Source organism: Opisthocomus hoazin, chromosome 1, assembly GCF_030867145.1.
Source record: "Opisthocomus hoazin isolate bOpiHoa1 chromosome 1, bOpiHoa1.hap1, whole genome shotgun sequence".
In the NCBI taxonomy this organism is placed as follows: domain Eukaryota; kingdom Metazoa; phylum Chordata; class Aves; order Opisthocomiformes; family Opisthocomidae; genus Opisthocomus; species Opisthocomus hoazin.
The window spans coordinates 69807192-69819707 of record NC_134414.1 but is presented as its reverse complement, the minus strand read 5'-3'; positions in this window follow the sequence as shown (position 1 = coordinate 69819707).

Sequence of the window (12516 nt, the reverse complement as noted above, 5' to 3'; positions counted from 1 at the left end):
GCTCTAGTTCTGTAACAAAGGTAAGGAAAATGTTCAGGACTGTGAAGCTTGAGGGAGACAACTGAACAAGGCACATGCTTCCCAGAATATGAAACAAAAACCTTCCCCAAACAACCCTTGGTTGTCTTAGCTGTTGTAGGTCATTGCGATGTGCTCGTTTACAGCATCTCCTGCACTGGCTTCTTTGGAGGAAGAAATATTTTGTAGGACGGGAGGGAAAATACTGATGAAAGATTTTGAAGGCATCGTGTCTTTATTAACTGATGTGTCTTTTTTGAGCCTATGCAAAAGAGGGGGGGAAGCTGTGTTCTTGACAGGGATAATCTTAGTATTACATAGGCATTTGGTTAGGGACCTCATGAAAGTAGACATGTTTAGCAATACATTGCAGACTGATAAGCCTGAGTCCATAACTGCTAAAAGGCTAAAGGAAACCTCAAACTTTCTTCCAGTTTTTTGAGACCTTGCATCCATCTGCTACTTCTCTTGTCCTACCTTGCATTTCTGGACCTTCAGAAAATCCCAGGTGTGTGTAAGCATGACTCACGCAAGCTCCATCTGCTCTGTGATCCATGTTGGGCATAATAACCTTACAGCACTGCCATGAAGCCAAAGGGCTCCCATCAAACTAAGCACACTTTTTGGGTGGGTGTAATGCCATCTTAAAGGGATACTCCCATCTGACAAATTTATTACACTTAATGTAACTGTTTGGATGATGCAGAGGGCTATAAATCTTTGTATCCTTATAAAAAATCAGTAACGCAATGGAAGATTAAAATGGATTCCAAAGACCTGAACTTTTTACAAGAGTTCTTCAAGATTTAGAATTGTCATATAATTTAGGATGACCCTGATCATCCTTGAATTAAAGTTTTACAGTTGCTTTTGCTCTTTATGATATTTGCAGTCACTCCTTTTATAAAGTTATGTTGCTAATTTTGCAGAAGAACTGTAGCTAAGGTCTATCTTTCTGTGCTGGTTATCTGCTTTCAAAGGCAAATACATCCGAAGATGCATTTCATTCAGACTAGAAGTTGAAATCCCTGCCAGATACAGCATAACACTAATGAAGATCAATACAATTTGTTTGGCGTGCTAAAAATAGCTATAAAAATGGAAGCTAGTTCCATTGTGTAAGTCCTCAGTTTACACGTTTACTTACAGTTTACAGATTTATTCACATTAAGCTAATGAAATTTAACAATATAATTAAAAGTATGTCCACAGTTTCTTTTAAATAGTTCCTTCTATCTGTAAAGCAGTACTGGAGACTCTGTACGACATGGTAGAACTTAGAACTTAGTAACACTTACTAAGAAGGACATTATTTTGCATACATGCTGGTCAGAATAGAAAGACATTTACCAGAGCAAAACTCACTATCTAGAAATACAACATTGCCTGAAACATTTCAGCAAGACAGCCAAGGAGTAAGTGACTTCAGGAAATGAGAAGTGACTCTGGTTTAGCTCAGGAAAGCCAGCTCCTTTACTTGAAAGAATTTCATAACCGTTCACTTGCATATAAACTGCGAGTAGCAAGAGCCTTGTAAGAGTTGTACAGGGATGTGTTGTATAGTGAGCAGCCTCCTCCCAGCTGCAGTTTTTGGGGGCGGGGGGGGGGGGGGGGAGCAGTCGCAGCAGTATTTGTAGGGTCGCCGTTCACACTTCAAACAGGACATATATGGGAACTAGAATAACACAGGCGCTGTTCTGAATGTATATTAGAAAGCACCAAAGTGGATATAATTTATCCCTATGGCATCCAGATGCCATGGAAACCCACCTCATGTAAGCCAGGATGTTTCTTTTATGATTTAAATTCCATTTCTTCTGGCCCACATGAAGCATATGAATACCACCAAGAGAGCATTCGCGTATAAACTACCGCACGCTTCTTAGCAATTTCAAACCTTTTCCAAAGTGACAGTAAAATCATTTGTATGATCCCTGTGTGCATTTTGAATCCTTTAGTTCCTTCAAGTAGAAGCAGAAAAACTATTTAATGTAAAACTTTATGTAAAGCTCTTTCTGTGGCATTTTAGTAGAAACACTCTTACACTCTTACACAAAACCAGGCTGCATTGCCCTTCCACTGGATGGAGAAGTGGCCAGGACAGAGACTCAATGAAGATACTGTTTCTTTACAGAGTGACTAAATGTAAGGCTCTAAAAGTTCGGAAAACCTTTCTTAATGGTTTAAACAACCTTTTATTAACTGTTTTTGTTGCATGATTCTCAGTCTCTGAAGGTTCCCACTCATTGTGAGAAGGGAAAATAGATAGGCTAAAGAGGAGTAAGATAGTTGTGTTATTGGAAATCGACTTCAGGAGCAAAGTTTAATCTAAATTTTGTATACGAAAGGGAGAGGCTTCACTGGCAAACTGAATTTTCTGTAATACCCTTAAAGTTTAAGGAGGACCAGGTGAGGACTTGATCAGCTGTCTTGTATATTTTTCAAAGACAAAGAAGCAGAGTCACTCAGACTGTCTGAATCCTCCCATGAAGTTTCTGTGGCTGAGTTCTGTAGGTTAGCTTCGCGTCGCAGAAGACAGACGTTGTCTCTGAATCACTTACCACCTTCCAGCTATATCCTTCAGCTCCTTCACAAATCTGTAATGAATCTTACGGTGTTGAGACCTAGCAAACTCTTTTGTCTAAAAGTGTTTCTTGTTAGCAGATGACTAATCCTTGCCATCTATGCCTTCTTGTGCTGCTAGGAACTTCCCTTTGTACTGCTGGTATTTGTCTCAGTGCTGCAGCACTTGCACTCACAGGTATTCTGTTTTTTCACTATCATCTACAGCAGTGGCATTGATCACAGCAACTTGTGTGTGTATAAATACCTGGGGAAGAAAAGGGAGTGCCATGCTTAGTGATCTGGAACATTTTGATAATGACAACTGCATGTTTATTTTCTTTGAGATAGGTCAATAGCTATTGGCAAAGTGCAGGAATGGACTGCTTCTGCCAGCCCAAATGGAGCTATATTCTTATGTAGAGTTTATTCATTAATAAACTCAGAGTTTATTCAATAACATTGCTAAAATATTTACACTAATATTTTCTTACAAGTTCTGAGACCAACACTCTGTGTTGCCTACAACACATGCTTTACCTCCAAAGCTTGTTTTGATAAAAGCCACTCTTCTTTCCTGCTTTACTGCTTCATTCCACTGTGATTGAAGGTCTCTGGCAGAGGAGCGCAGGAGTAAGCTGCTGGGCTAACTTTGGATGCCACTGCCACTAACCACCTGTATGTAGCTATTACCCTGCAGAGGGTGAGCAGAGCAGAACTTGTGCCCACACCTTGGCTGTTCCAGTTCACGCTTCAGCTGCTGATGGCAGCGGATTCACATTAAGATGCCACAGTGCAAAGCGCATGGCTTTCTGCCTGGTTTCTTCTGTGACGGTGGTGGTGACCACCAGCAGAAGAAAAAGCAGCTACAGAAAAGAAGAAACCAGGAACCTCTTCAGTTGCTCCAGCTGTTGATCAGTGAACATGATCGTCCGTCAGAGTAACTGGAGTCAGAGGTATCACTGCAAATTGCACAGATGGATCTGAATATGCTTTGAAGTAGCTACCTTGGATACGGCCTGAGAAATAGCTGAGGCAGCACAGAGTCCAGTGCAGGCCACGTTTCCAGCTATTTATTCAGCTTCTCCGGCGGTTTGCATAACCCAGCCTGAGAGTTGTGCTGCCATAGCTACACAGTAACAGCACTCCCGCTAGTTTGAAGTTAGACTGGGCTTCTGTGTGTGAGCTCCAGTCATGGCTCCACACAAACAGACCAGCTCTGCCCTTATTTGTTTGTACAGTGGGGCTTCAATTCCCCACCGGGACATCCAGGCACTGCTGCAATAGAAATAATAATGAATCGTTAATAACTTCTGCTGAATCATTTGAAAACTATTCTCTGTGCAGTTGCTGTTTATTTATTAGTGCAGAATAGGTGATGCAACAAAAGATGGCAAACAGAATGAGCTGTGGACTGTTTTGCTCCAATTCATTGTACATTTTCTTCTGGAGATAATTATGTTTTAAAATGAAAGCAAATTATGTGCATTTGTGGTTGGAAAGACTCCCCTTGCCTCCAAATATGTACTTAAAATGGCTTTGTTTATTAGTCCTGTTATTGCTTTACTATTAATGCAGTACTGATAAAGTGTCTGGAGAGAGATGATTTTTTTCCAAAGCAGAGTTATGAGATGTCAGAACTGAGTATGTTCTGTCCTTCTGTTAATATTTCTGTGTTCTTTTGGCATAAATTCATGCCAGCCTCCACCTTTGGACCCAAAACAGCTAGATGGAGCTCTTTCCTCTCTAATTAACAAGGAACTACCTTAAAGAACGAATTCAAAATCTTTAGACCAATTCTGCCAATGAAAATATTCTCATTTTTAAAATAGAATAGCTCTGAGTAAGAACTATGTAGGAAGGCTTTGAAAGATTAGACCCATAGGCTTAAACTGGAAAAATGTTAATAATGTGAGTAAGAACAGAGGTAATTCTCCAGTGCATGGACTATTGACAGAAAAGATAAAATGAAAGAGAATCAAGTATAGCTTGAAGGTTTCCTGTCAAGCAGTATCTCTGTAATTTATATACAGATATATACAAAAGATTGGATTAGATGATATAATGGTCTGTCTTTGACTCAACGAATCTAGACAGATGTCAAGTGCATTCATTAGTGAAGATAGCTAAGAAGCTGTGCTGAAACAAGCCAGGTGGAGGTCCTATGATCTTAAATAGCATGGCCAAGAAAAGACTAAACACTGTCTTGAAAATGTACAAAGCAGGGCAGCAGGGCAGAAGTCTCAGATATTCGTTCTATTTACTCTTGCTAAGTTAGGTAAATCTACCCTAGTATGGATGTTTTTCCTTCTGACTATCCTCAGGAAATGAGGATTAAAAAAAATGGAGAACTATTTGCCTTAAAAATATGCACAGTAAAGATATGCATCATTTATATAGACTTTATTAGATGTTACATTTTGGAAAAGTAAAGGTGACTGTAATAAACAAAGATCTGAGGAGGTTTACTGTTTGTTTTCCTTTGTAATGCACACACTTCTGCTGGGATTGCACTAAAATCTCTCAGAATCAATGGAAAATTTTCCCACTGATTTGGAGGAACTAAAATTAAATTATATCCAATAACTGCTTTCACAAACAACTCATCAAGCTCCACTCTCGAAACTGTGCTTCTGTCAACTACTAAGAGATTCTGTCTGTAGGCAGAGACACAGCTGAGATGTCTGCTACTGCTTTGTTCTCCCCTCTGTAGTCTACCAATACCATAAGCTAGCAGAGGGCACAGAACTGCAGTGACACTTCGTGGCACCCACCCATCACCTCAACCTCAGAGTGCACAAGCGTTTTTCAGAGGCTACCACAACCTCCTACTAGTTCTGCTGTCTAAGACCTGGAGCTTGTCTTCCTAAGCAGACGAAGGATGGTGGTATACTTGCTTCTCTTAAGTACTTCCATCGCCATGGCCCAGGATGGAGGACTTTGAAGTGGACCCTGGGATTGTCTCAGCTGTATCTGGCACTGTGGACCTCAAGGAGTCTGCCTGATTCACTGTCATGCTGTTACAGTCAGTCAAGACTTCTATCCCTATTTGCCTGCTTAGCTCCAGCTAACAACAGTTACTGTTTGTTGCCACTGCTCCTACTGGAAAGCTGTTCCAGGATCTCACTGCACTGAAGATTAGACACCTTCTAATCTCCAGAAACAACTTATTAATAGCCAGTTTATACCTACCTGTTCTTGTACAAGTATACCTGAAAGGTTAAATAGACCTTCTGCCCCGTGGTGCTAATGGAATTGAGTCAAGTTGCAGCTACACGAGCAAATTACTTTCAGTAATAAGACTGGACTGGTAGACAGAAGCAGTCAGTGCTGAGACTCTTGCATTACGTTCTTTACAGGCAGTTTGGAGTTTACTTGGGATATGATTTATTCTGGCTGAATGACCCCACTGCACATGTGGTTTAAAGCTTTCTAAAGGAAATATGTGCTTGAGACCTCTTCTCCAGCGACAGGCTGCCCAGGGAAGTGGTGGAGTCACCATCCCTGGAGGTGTTCAAAACATGTGTAGATATGGCACTTCGGGACATGGTTTAGTAGGCATGGTGGTTACAGATTGACAGTTGGACTTGATGATCTTAGAGGTTGTTTCCAACCTTAATGATTCTATCATTCTATGATGATTCTATGATTCCTGAATCTCCAGTTCCTCTAGGCAGTGCCACACTGTCTGTCTGCCTCTTGCAGACTCATGTCACTGCTCACAGCAGCATTCTCACTGCTGTTATCAATGTAAGGTCAAACATATGAAAGTATGAAAGTCTACGCCTGCTCATGCTGTCTCTGCATGATGCCACATGCAGCTCCATCCACCTCTCTTCTCATAGCCTGCACAACATCTGCTGCAGCCAAGGAGTGAATCCCACAGCTTCAGCAGGTACCCTGAGGGACAGAGAGACCCAACTGACACTTGTGCTCCTGGATTTCCGTGCCTGCTCTAACTACTTTGCCGAGACTTGATTCATGTTTAGTTGAGACTACGGGGACTGCATCACCACTGCGACGACCAGTAGTGGGTATGAAATTTCCCACTGCTGTGAAACACTACCAAGAATCTGTCTTGTGAGCTGGTGACAGGAGATTACCATCCTGACATGAAATTTTGCAAGCTGACACCTGTATTCAGAATAGCAGCTGTAGCCCTACGGAGCCTTACAAACTTCAAAGCCCGGTGTCTGGCTAGCCAATGTGGGATAAGCAAGTCCACCATGGGCAGGGTGCAGTGAAGCTCTCCAGGATCCTTCTCCACACCTGCTTCCTACATACAGTGCAAAGAGGTGTCATCAGCAATATCGCTGAGACCTCTGCAATCCAAGGGTTGCAGAACTGTGTACGTCATGGGACAGAAGGGCAGGGCCCTTCTTTCTCACCCACTTCCCAGCACATGGCAGCTACAATCACCTAAACTGCAAGGGATACCACCACTGGCCCAGGCCCAAGGCACGCCAAGATGCCTTTGTAGCGTTCCCCAAAAGGAGTCAGGATACTCATGCCTACTGCAGCTCTGGCTATGAAATCAGTGGCGTGCTGGCACCATCTTTTCAAGCTGAACAAGGATCGTTCAGGGCATTCAGGCACTGTAGAGATGCTGCATGTCCAAGCATCACTGGGTCATGAATGTGCGCTGAGGACTACACTGCCAAGGATGGGAGTGCTCCCTTACCACGGGGAACTTCTTACTGAGTGTGCAAGTCATGTGCATTTGGCTAACACACTCCACAGGTGGAGGGCCACGCAGAGCAGCCGTGATGCCAGTGCCTTCCCAGTTATGGGTGTCTGCTGCGTCCTGCAGTGTTGTGGGAGAACACATTTTCGACTGAAACTGTGGGGAACAGTTTCTTCAGAAAAACTGTGCACAGCCTATTGCGCTCTGCACACAAAGCACCCAGGATGACATGCATGCTTGGGATGCTATCTGTTCCTGCATTGATGGGGAGCATCTGAGACAAGATGTTTGATACATCCCGATCTTTTCCAGAAATGAAACTTCATAATGGAAATCAGAACGTTGAAAAAAGAAAAAAAAATGCTGAAATGTCTTTGAGGTCTGCTTAGTCTTCCTTTGTCTTCAAGAGAGGCTACAGGGGATCTCTGTAGCCCTAGGGTGGGCTTCAGCTGTTCACTGGTAGCACTCAATGCACTATCCCTTTTCAGCAAACATGGCTATTCTAAGTCTCCACTAGCTCCCTCTCCCTCCTATGACTTTTTCTGCACATCAGTATGTGCTTTGACTCAATATCTCTCAGGAAACCACCCCCACCCTCCATTGAGGTGAGTCTCTTGCTCTCACAGATCTTTTCTGGAGTAGTTGCTCGGGGGGATGTAGCAGCCAGCACATACATTCAGCTCAGGTGAAAGGGGTGGTGGGTGGCTGCTTTTTTTTGCTGCTGAGCAAAGATGTGACAGGAGAAGGGGCCCCTGAGGGTGGTTTGCTTGCATGTGGCACTGCAGGGAGCTGGCAGCAGACACAGTGGTGGGAGGGAAGCTCGTTGAAGGCTCTGTTAGTTGAAGCTACTTGGGGGATGGGACAATCGATAAATGTTGGAGTAGTAGAGCTAGCTGGCTGTGAACGGTGGGAATGGACCCCTCTGCAGGAAGATTCTCCTCCTGTGTCAGACAAAACTCTTTCTTACTCCTCCTTCATTCTTTTCAAATTTTAGGAAAAAATCTCTCATTTCTTCTGTGCCTAGATGTTTTCCTCAAATGTTCAATTCACAGAGACTGAGCCCTCTCAGCCTCACTGGTTGCCCATGTTCCTTGCCCCAGAGGGGCTTAAAGCTGGAGTCCCAGACATGGTGCTTGCCCTCCCACACATGAAGCACTCAGGGGACAAGCTTTCTGCAGTGACACAACTATTCAAGGAACCTCTGCTACACCCTTCCCATGCTATGATGGGCCATCAGTACCTACAACCCACGCTCCCTTCTCCAGCAGCTTGCTCTTATCCCATGCAAAAAAGTACTGCACGTGCTAGGATGGCCCAGAGTTTTAGACCAAGGTGAAATACCTGTAGATAAGCAGAAATGGGTTATCATAGGTGACGTCTGCTCCTGAGCTGACAGGCCCCATCACTTGTAAGGAGATCAACATGGTAGAGGGTGGGAAAGCCAGCGTGGCCAAGAACTGCTTAGGAGTAAGGACAGAGTAGAGAGATAGGGAAGGGATGCAAGGGGTGAGGAAAAAACCAGTCAGCAGTGCAAACATCTCCCAGGGGAACAGTGCCCACAGCTGTCAGTGTTGTAACTCAACTCAGTGGGGATAACATTGGTCAAAACTGACTATCGTGGCTGAATAAAAAGGGCAACACAATGCCTGTAAGTACACCTGCTGAAGAGAGGAAAGCAGTCACTGTGCTGTCCAGAGCTTGCTCTCGCTACACCAAGCTGTCTACCTGCTGTTGCTGGTGTGGAGGTGTCTCTTCAGGTCCCATTCTCCTCCAGCTCCTTCTCTTCTCAGGAAGCTGAGATCTCTGAAGAACGGTGTAGGAGCTGCTGTTGTTGCCACTTCTCCTGTTCCTGAGCTCCTGGCTCTTTCAGGCATCTGAAGTAATCCTTGTAACACCAGCTCTGAATTGTCTCTCTCTTCTCTTTCTCTGGTGCTCCCTTGAGCCTGAGGCACTGCGTCATCCACTGCAGTGGCCTCAAGCTTTCCGCTTACAGCAGCATTCAGATGGGTGGGCTAAGGAATAACAAGGCAACCTCTGTGCCCCATCTTCATGAGAGAGGTCTTGGAGGAGAGGAAAGCAAGTTTGTCTGTCACTCTGTGCCTCTGAGGGTGCAGTGCCCTGTTCTGCTGCCTGTGGCCATCCTCCCCACCATTCCCAAGCTGTCATGGGCACAGCCTGCTGGAAAGTTGGAACAGACCCATTTCTGCCCTGACAGATTCCTCTGAGAGGCAGGTGAAGCCAAGGTCTGAACAGCCCACCAGGTACTGATTAAATATGTACCTCTATGCCATGTCCAGCACTTTGACACAGCAGACAAAGTCTCCAGTGGGCAGTGAACCTCTGCAACAGAGGAAGGCAGAGCAGCAATAAGTTTCAAGTGTTGAAGTGTTGAGAGGGGCAGAGCAGAGGGTTGCTGTTAGGCAGTGAGAGCAGAAAGCTTCTTAAGTGCTCACAGTGATCCCTTACTTTGCTTTCACTGCCTGGCATGTGTATATATTGAGCCAAGACATTCCAGCTCCCAGAGGTAGTAGATGAAGTTTTTGATTGCAGTGAGGGCATCCCCTCAGGATTTGTCACAAATTTGCTGGATGCCTTGCTACCACCTGTCAAACTGAAGAATGGTCTCGGGCTGGGCGTCACAGGGGCTGTGCAGAGCCCCACTGGGCGCTCCCTCCAGTAACCAAACTCCCGGAGTTGCTGCTGATGCCATCATATGTCCACTTTCCCGTCTTTCTCCAGGTCATGAGACACCACGCTGTGGACTACTATTAGAAGTAGTGGTGCGTCTGCAAATGTAATGGAGAATCCTTTTGTCTCTCCACTTTCCTTCCAGGAATACAAGACCCAAAGGTTATTCTGTTTGCAGGCTGCCTGCTCAAATAGGGAACAAGACTGCTTCTCTGCCCTAGATGCTGTGTTCCTGGAAGCACATTTTCTCCAAAACTTCATTGACTATTTGGTGCTGTAATGGATTTCTGTGAAAGGATGGGCAAGACCATGGGAAGGTCATGGTCACCTGGAAGGAGGTGGGCATGCACAAATTTGCAGAACCATGCAGCTTCTTTTTTGTTTGGAGAATCTGGAAGAAAGATGCAGAGGAGTGGTAGCCAGCTGCTACCCCAGCAGCTTCCTTGGGTTGTAAATACAAGGAAACTTTTCAGCATCTCCTTTTCAGTCTCATGACTGCAGGCAGGAATGGGAGCAACAGTGTTCCTGTGCATGGTGCCATCACTACCTCTTCAGATGATAATCCAGTGCATACAAGAAGGGAAAGGGACCACGCAAGAGTGTCAGTCCACAGAAGGTTAAGAGGGATGAATCACCACGGTGCACTGCATTTCCAGCTTGCCTGGATACCTGGACTGAGCTAGATGCTGCTACTGGGTAGGACTGGATTAATGGTTTCGCATGTGGACAGTTGCTACACGGAAAAAATCTCTGGCATCTTATAACCTTTGCAGAATAGTTTGCAAAAGTGGTCAGACCAACAATATGCTAAATCACTGCTCTAAATATACAGCTGTAATACAGCTGCTAGAGGTTCACTCTTTCTCTTCCCAGCCCAGAGACATGAGTATGAAAGTGTACCCTTACCCATGCTGGAATTCACCTGATCAGAGGGTGAGTGTTATTATGTGCAAAAGTTATTACTTTTGCACGTAATAGCACATATTTTAAAATGTGTTGTAGGTCATAGTGGGAGCAGCCAGAGCAGGAGCCCCACAGAGTTCCCTCACATGCCTTCTGCAGGGTTTAGGGGTGAGGCCTCTACGTCAGTACTGGCCTGATAGCACCATGACCTTGGCTGTGGAGCCTCAAACAAGCAGCCTACTTCGTGGTGGACTCCCAACCACAGAACTTTTAAAGCTGGCTGTAGTGGACACAGATCTTCTCCTGTCCCCACAGTGTAATTATTTTCTTCAGAAAAATTACCTTTCTCTTCTTGAATTTCATGCAACGTTGCTAGAAACCTGCTGATACTGCCACTGTGTTATTCAACTGCCCAAGTAGTTGTCAGCCTGTTCATCTCACTGTTTTCTGAAAGATGTCATTTCCTCAAGTCTCTGTGAATCTTCTAGGAGAATGGGCAGGTATCTGATGCTTTGACAGAGAACACAAAGATTGCAAGTTAGAAAAGGAAACAGTGACAAGGCTGGTCTGGTAACCAAGGGGAAGGGTAGCAAACCCACCTGGACAAGGTCCTGTGCAGCCTGCTGTAGGTGACCCTGCTTTGGCAGAGGGGTTGGACTAGATGACCCACAGAGGTCCCTTCCAACCCCGACCATTCTGTGATTCTGTGATTCTGTGAAACCCACAGATGCCTCTGTAGAAGGTGAAGGGTCATTTGCAAAAACAGGCGAGGCATAGCAGTTGTTGATAAACAGAAAGGCAGAAATGGCACTTGTTCCTTTGCATGGCAGGAGAGATACTTTATGGTGTTGTCGGATCTGTGGAAGAGTCAAGAGTCTACTCACAGCATAGATATTTTATGTAACACCTGGTGGCAATGTGGCCCACACCCTGGCTCAAAACCAATGGAGCATTGGAGCACTTCCGAAGTGGTGATTTCATTTTGGTTTCCTCCAGGGGGAATTTAACTTGTGCACACCAAAACCGCTCTGCCTCATGAACCAAGATGCTGGAACAGAGGCAAACAGGGGAGTCTCTTCGAAACTGCATGGCCATTTCAAGCCACAGTGTCCACGTAGACATTACATCACACTCTCAGACTTCAGAAGATGAGGGGAAAAAATTCACATCGGTGTTCTGGCCTTGCAGCTGAGATCTGACACTGCAGATTGGTGCAGTACCTACAGGATCCCTGGTCTAGTTTCCACACTCACTTCCTCTTCTGAGGAATTTGGGTATAGGGATGCTTTTTTAGCATCTGACCCACCCCGATATAAAAGTTGTTATCTGGACCTGTGAACTTGGAAGCATCAATAGTTCAGTAATATGGATATGACTTGCTGGCTGCCTCCTCTGAACCTACTGCTGTACTGCAGCTGGATGCCTCTTATTGTGTCCAAAAAGGCCAAGAGTGATGGCAGATCTACCTCCTTAGTTATTGTAGAGGGCCTTTTTTTCACTTTTGGCAGTATACGGTCCAAGAAGATGCTTCCCAAAAGTCCTATAGTATTGAAAAGACTGAACAAAAGTAATCTAAGTAATTCTGGACAGTAAACTTGTCCCATTGGATCTATGTGCTTTTTTCATTTCTCTCCTTAAATGCTTCTTTTGGTACTGAACAG